General features: G+C 40.5%; 1 long non-coding RNA gene across 1 annotated transcript; it reads right to left on the reverse strand.

Moving 5' to 3' along the window:
* Positions 1-1,589: 1,589 nt before the first annotated feature.
* LOC307164729 lies at positions 1,590-3,937 on the reverse strand. Its single transcript, XR_013822329.1, has 3 exons — positions 3,726-3,937; positions 2,649-2,683; positions 1,590-2,339 (listed from the first exon to the last, which is right to left on the reverse strand). It is a non-coding gene; the product is annotated as an uncharacterized lncRNA (long non-coding RNA).
* Positions 3,938-5,995: the final 2,058 nt, after the last annotated feature.

Genomic DNA, 5,995 nt, shown 5'->3' on the forward strand with positions numbered 1-5,995 from the left:
TCTGTACTGCCTCTTAGCCGCTATGATGGTTTTCCTCAGTCCATACTTCGCAGCTTTGTACTCGGTCTCATTGCTTGATCTAAATGCAAGAGAGCGAGCACGCAGCATGTGACGTACCTCAGTGTTTATCCAGGGCTTCTGGTTTGGAAACTTCATAATTTGTATGGTGGGCACGATGCTATCGACACAAGTGCTGATGTACCCAGTCACATACTCAGCATAATCCTGTACACTGACGGAAGAGTCCTCCAGGGTGGCTGCAGCCTCAAACACATCCCAGTCTGTCAGGGCAAAACAGTCCTGCAAGGTGCTCTCAGTCTCTGGGGTCCAGATTTTAACCTGTTTGATGACCGGGTGTGCTTGTTTCAATCTTTGTCTGTAAGCAGGGTACAGGAACAAAGAGATGTGATCTGAATGTCCGAAGTGGGGGCGGGGTGCAGCCCTGTATGCACCACGTATATTACTGTAAACATGATCGAGAGTGTTCTTATCACGAGTGGGAATGTCCACATGCTGGTGGTATTTGGGGAATACAGTCTGCACTGGTTAAAGTCACCAGCAACAATAAAAACAGCATCAGGATGTGCCGTTTCTGATGCGCTGATGACATCATGAAGTTTGCTGAGTGCTACCGTGGGATTAGCTCGCGGGGGGATGTAAACAACGGCCAAAAACACAGCAGTAAATTCCCTCGGTAGATAATAAGGACGGCACTTCAGCAGTAAAAACTCCACATCTGGGGAACAGTATTCATCAGCCGTCCGTATATCACCACACCACGAGTTGTTGACAAATACACACACACCTCCCCCTTTAACCTTACCGGACGCTGCAGTTCGGTCCCCTCGGTGAACAGAGTGAGTCTGTAGCTTAATGGCGTCCTCTGGGACTTTGTCTGAGAGCCAGCCCAGATAGCCACTGGACGCTGTAACGGAACAGGGCCGCAACCGCAAAACGATAGAGCCGGGTCTGTCCCGCATCCGCCTCACGGACTCGTTCCTGAGTCCAAACGCACATCGGGCCAAAGCCGTTTCTGGTCTGTTTTTAGGGGTTGTTGCGGATATGTGCCAGCGCCGATCCAGCACCGCCTGATCATCCCGTTACAGATGCGTAACGGGTGCGTGAAACGATTCCGCCTACCGGAGCTGTGCCGGATGTGTTACGATTCCGCTTAAATCACCACTGGATTGTCCTTTTGCCTTATTTTCGGCATTTTTGTCAGTTAGGGTATCATAGTAACCTATGCTACCTAGGCATACATAAAGTTATTTATAATAATGCTCTGTCTATCTACAGTAATTATCTTTTAATATATAGTTTTTCTGTGTATAATAACTATGAAGTTATGTATAAAAATGCAATAAGTACATAAATTCAAATACAAAGTTTGTATATTTACAGTTTTAATTTTTGCAGATCCAGTTTCACAACTTTGACCAATCTCTAATTTAAGTACTTAATAATAGCAAATGTATAGTCAATTTCTGTTAAATTAACTAAACGTACAAGTACGGAATACCTGCACATTTACAGTATTACTCATTAAACAAACACTGAACATCAAGATACGTGAATGATAGGAAATACAAGCTTAGTATATAATTTAGAACATGTAAAAATATCCACATTAAAAGACTATTTCTGTATACCTTTATACTCTAATATAACTTATTTTAAACATTTACAATTACATTTTATCCAAAGTGACTTAAAATTAAGAGAACAATAGAAGCAACAAGTGCAGTGACAAGTCCCAGTTAGTGTAGCACAGTGCACAATTTTTTTTTTTTTTTTATTAAAACAAAGATTTAGTATTATTGGGTCAAGTGTTTATGAAGAGATGGATCTTTAGCGGTTTCTTGAAAATGTGTTGAGTTGGGCCGGTCATCCCACCAGCAGGGAACAGTCCAGGGAAAGGTCAGTGAAAGTGATTTTGTGTCTCTTTGGGATGATGGCACCACAAGGCGCCGTTCACTTGCAGAACACAAGCTTCTGGAGACACATAGATCTGAAGCAGTGAGTTTAGGCCTTGCTGCAGCATCTGGATCAGTTGCAGAGGTTTGACTGATGCTGGAAGAGCTGCCCGGAGAGCATTACAATAGTCCAGTCTGGATAGAACAAGCGCTTAGACAAGGAGTTGTGTGGCTCCGATAGGAAGGGCCGGATCTTTCTAGTGTTGTAGAAGGCAAATCAGCAGGATCACACAGCAAGGATGGTTTGGCTGAAACCATAAGCAGTTCTGTCTTGGCAAGGTTGAGTTGAAGGTGAAGGTCATTCATCCAGCAAGAATTTTCCATCAGGTAGGCTGAGATGCAAGCAGCAACCATCAGATCCTCTAGCTGGAATTAAAAGTAGAGATATGTGTCATTAAGTGATAGGAAAAGTCATGTTTCTAAATGACAAAGCCTAGTTACGCTACAAAAAATAAAATAAAAAAATTAAATAGATGTGTGGAATCTAACACAATCGTGGTTTTACTGTAGTAAAAACAAACCATGTGCAGCTACAGTGGCCTCACAAGGATCAAATGAATATTCACATGGGAAAATATAGGATAAAACAAATTCAATTTTCTGCCACTTTTAGTGCAATCATATGGAATCAGAAGACTCGGCCATTACAATATTTTAAATTACTTTTTCCCATACCTTGTTTGCCATGATCATTCTGCTTTCCACTTGACCTGAAATCACAAAAAAAAAAAAAAAAAAAAAAAATGAACAACTCAGTATTACATTTACACATGTCAGAATATGTTCCACTGGGACGATGCAAAACCTCAACTGACTATGATCTGGAAGCTGAGCAGGAAAGGCTAACAGTGAAGTTTTGAGCTGAGACACCTAACGTTAGGGGTGTAACTGTCTGTTCATCTGGATCAATGCAATTTTCATAACCAATGATCAAAAGTATCCTATGAAAAAGGCTACTATGATGACCCCAGGCCATCCAAAATGTAGATACGTTAATTTCTTCATCAGAACACAAACATTCTATCAACTTTTATTTTATAAGCCTAATATATGCACATATATGCATTCTATAGCTACGTGTTGGCAAGTAGATGCAGCCAGAATATGCAATTTATCATGTTGTGTTCATATTCTAGTCTCGTGCTTTCCTGTATCATCAACAAGTACAGTAACGTTATTTACTGAATTCGTTTTCTTACCAGTCTTGAGATAGCCATGTTAACCCTTACGAAAATTAACTATGGTTTAACCACAAAGAAAAAAAAAAGAAAAAAACCCTTGGTAGGCCTATTTGTATTTGTAGTATAACTGTGGTTATTAAAAATGGTAATAAAAATCCGCCCAAAACGTGGTTACTTTAATTAAAACCGAGGATATTTTTTAAGAGAAGAGTTTTCAGCTTCCAGACAGTGTTTCAAAATGTCCCGCCATTTAAGAGATTGATTTACTGACAGATACTATCGCGTATTAACAAAGATTTTATACACAATTAAACGGACTTTGATATGTATAACAAGTCTACGAAAGCTTGTTTTAGGTCTTTTGAGATGTGGGTTCAACTGATCTTTCTTAAAACAGATGGAAAATGTAAAGACGCATGATGCTACATTTTCAGTGTTTTGCCCTCCAGCTCTCGCCAGTTATGACTGAACATAATTTAAGAATGCTAACGTTAGCTTGAAAACTGTAAACGTAACACAAATGTAATTTAAAATATCGTTCACATGTAACTTAGTATAATGAGACTCTTACCTCAGTCGGTGATCGGTTGGCATGATGTCCGCTGTGACGAACAAGGCTCACTGAAAAGGGCGTTATTTCCGAAGAATTCAAACGGACTGACTGACAACAGCTCCTGCTCACGGCTGCTCGCCTCTTGACGAATACGATAGCTTTGAACCACTGTTGATCTCACAATCCACTTCACGAGAGTAGACTGAATTCAAATCTCCCGCTTGCCCAAACTCAACTGATACGTTAACCGTTGTGGGTGGGAGTAAACAGCGGAAAAGTAATGGCGGTGAATTTGAATCTGCGTCATCGCGCGCGTGCGCACTCACACACACAAAGCCCTGAATGTGCAGCAACGGAGATTTGGAAAAATATTCATAAAATATACATGAAATTATGGGAGAATAAGACAATGAAATAATGATCAAAATGAGTATAAAATAAAATGTGAAATAAAAAATAATTCAATACAGGCCTACTGTAGCCTATGTAGGGTACTGTATGTACAAATACTATTATTTAACCTTAAAAAAACTCACTTTAACCCCCACATGCTTAATAATCTGTAAGGAAAACATATTGAATAGATGCTGATTTCCACAGTTATACCTTCTTTACTTTGTTTTCTAATTTCACAGAAAAAAATCTGTAAAATATTACCTAATAATTTCTGTAAAATTACACATAACTCTGTAAAAATACAGACAAGTTCCTTTTAAAAAACGTAAAATTGAAAAACCAAAATACAAGCAATTACCTGCAAATTTAACAGTGGACCTTTAAATTACAGCCTTTTATTTTACAGATATTTGCTGTAATAATGACAAAACGGTAAAAATCTGTAAACAAATACAGACAATTACCTGTAAAATTACACTTTTTTTTTTTTACAGTGTGTGCTGTAACGGACCTTATAGCATCACAAAATGTTGCTGTATAGTTTTTGAACACTGATAATATTGCTCAGCTTAATGACAATGCATTTATCTCATGCTCTAGATAGAAAAAAAAAATATGCAGACAGGTAACCATGTTGTTTTGAAAATGTTTATTCCACGGAGTTCTTCACACAGTTTGAGAAAAGTATTTCGGATGTGGTCCACATCAGGTAGTCTCTGTCAAAACAGTGTTGGCTCAAATCCGTTTTGCAGATATGGGCCAGAGCAGTTTTTAGCCCTTTTTTAAATGCAGTCGGCTCAGATATGTATCACAGATTCGGGCCACACCAGTGTAGCCTATGTGAAAACAGTATCGGCTCAGATTCATATTGCAGATCTGGACCAAATCAGTGTCAGACACAGCTAATGTCTTTCGGTTACCTATGGGAAAAGTGATCTGGGCCAGATCTGTAAAATGATATAAATACTGAACTGATGGCAGTTAGAATGTTTAAGCTGAAACCTCTATCTGGCACGGATCTGGTTCACAATCAGAAAACGTCTCTAAGATAGAAACGGAGGCAAGGGGCTTAAAACGGATCCGGGCCAAATGTAATTGCTATCTGGGAGGTCTCGGTGAAAATCAGGGCGCAGCACTCTCTGATTTCCCGTTGAGTTGTAATCTTGGCTCGTACCTCGTCCAGTTTGTTTTCCAGGGACCGCACATTCGCTAGCAGGAGGCTAGGTAGCGGTGGTCGGCTAGCGCGAGCTTTTAGTCTAGCATGGAGCCCTCCCCTCTTGCCTCGCTTGCGTCGCCGTCTCCGCAGCGCTCTCCTGGGGTCAGCCAACTCACTCGAGCCCGGTGCTTCGTAGCCCCCGGGATGGTTTCGGTGGTGGTTTCGGTGGTGACTCTGGGAGCGAACAATAAGTTGTAACTCCGGCAAAATAAAACTAGTAAAAACAGTGTGTCGTGAGTTAGCGATGTCCAATAATGCCTGTCAGTTGTATGTTAGCAGTGCATGACATTTGTGCACTGCAAAAAAAAACAAGAAACACACAAAAACAAAGAAAAATCCGACATTTAAGTGCGAAGCAAGCAAACACGTCTGCCTCAATGGGCGCCATTTTCAATCATATATCATATAATAATATGATATCTATGTACAAGATGACGTCCCGACATTGCCGGAAGCGCAAAACGGTCTGTTTATAAGCAGAGGAAGATGCACGCTGTAGAACGAAGAAGAAGACGAACGCCGTAATCTCAGTTCTCGCGCATGCGTCGTGGCGCTCCCGTGAACTCTCGTCAGAGGCCCACATTGAAGAACACTAATAGTTGGATAAAGTCGTTATTTTTGTTGTTTTTCCGCACAAAAAGTATTGTCGTCGCATGATAAACGTAATGTAGAGCCA

The sequence above is a fragment of the Squalius cephalus genome (genome assembly GCF_949319135.1).
Source record: "Squalius cephalus genome assembly, chromosome: 9".
Classification (NCBI taxonomy): Eukaryota; Metazoa; Chordata; class Actinopteri; order Cypriniformes; family Leuciscidae; genus Squalius; species Squalius cephalus.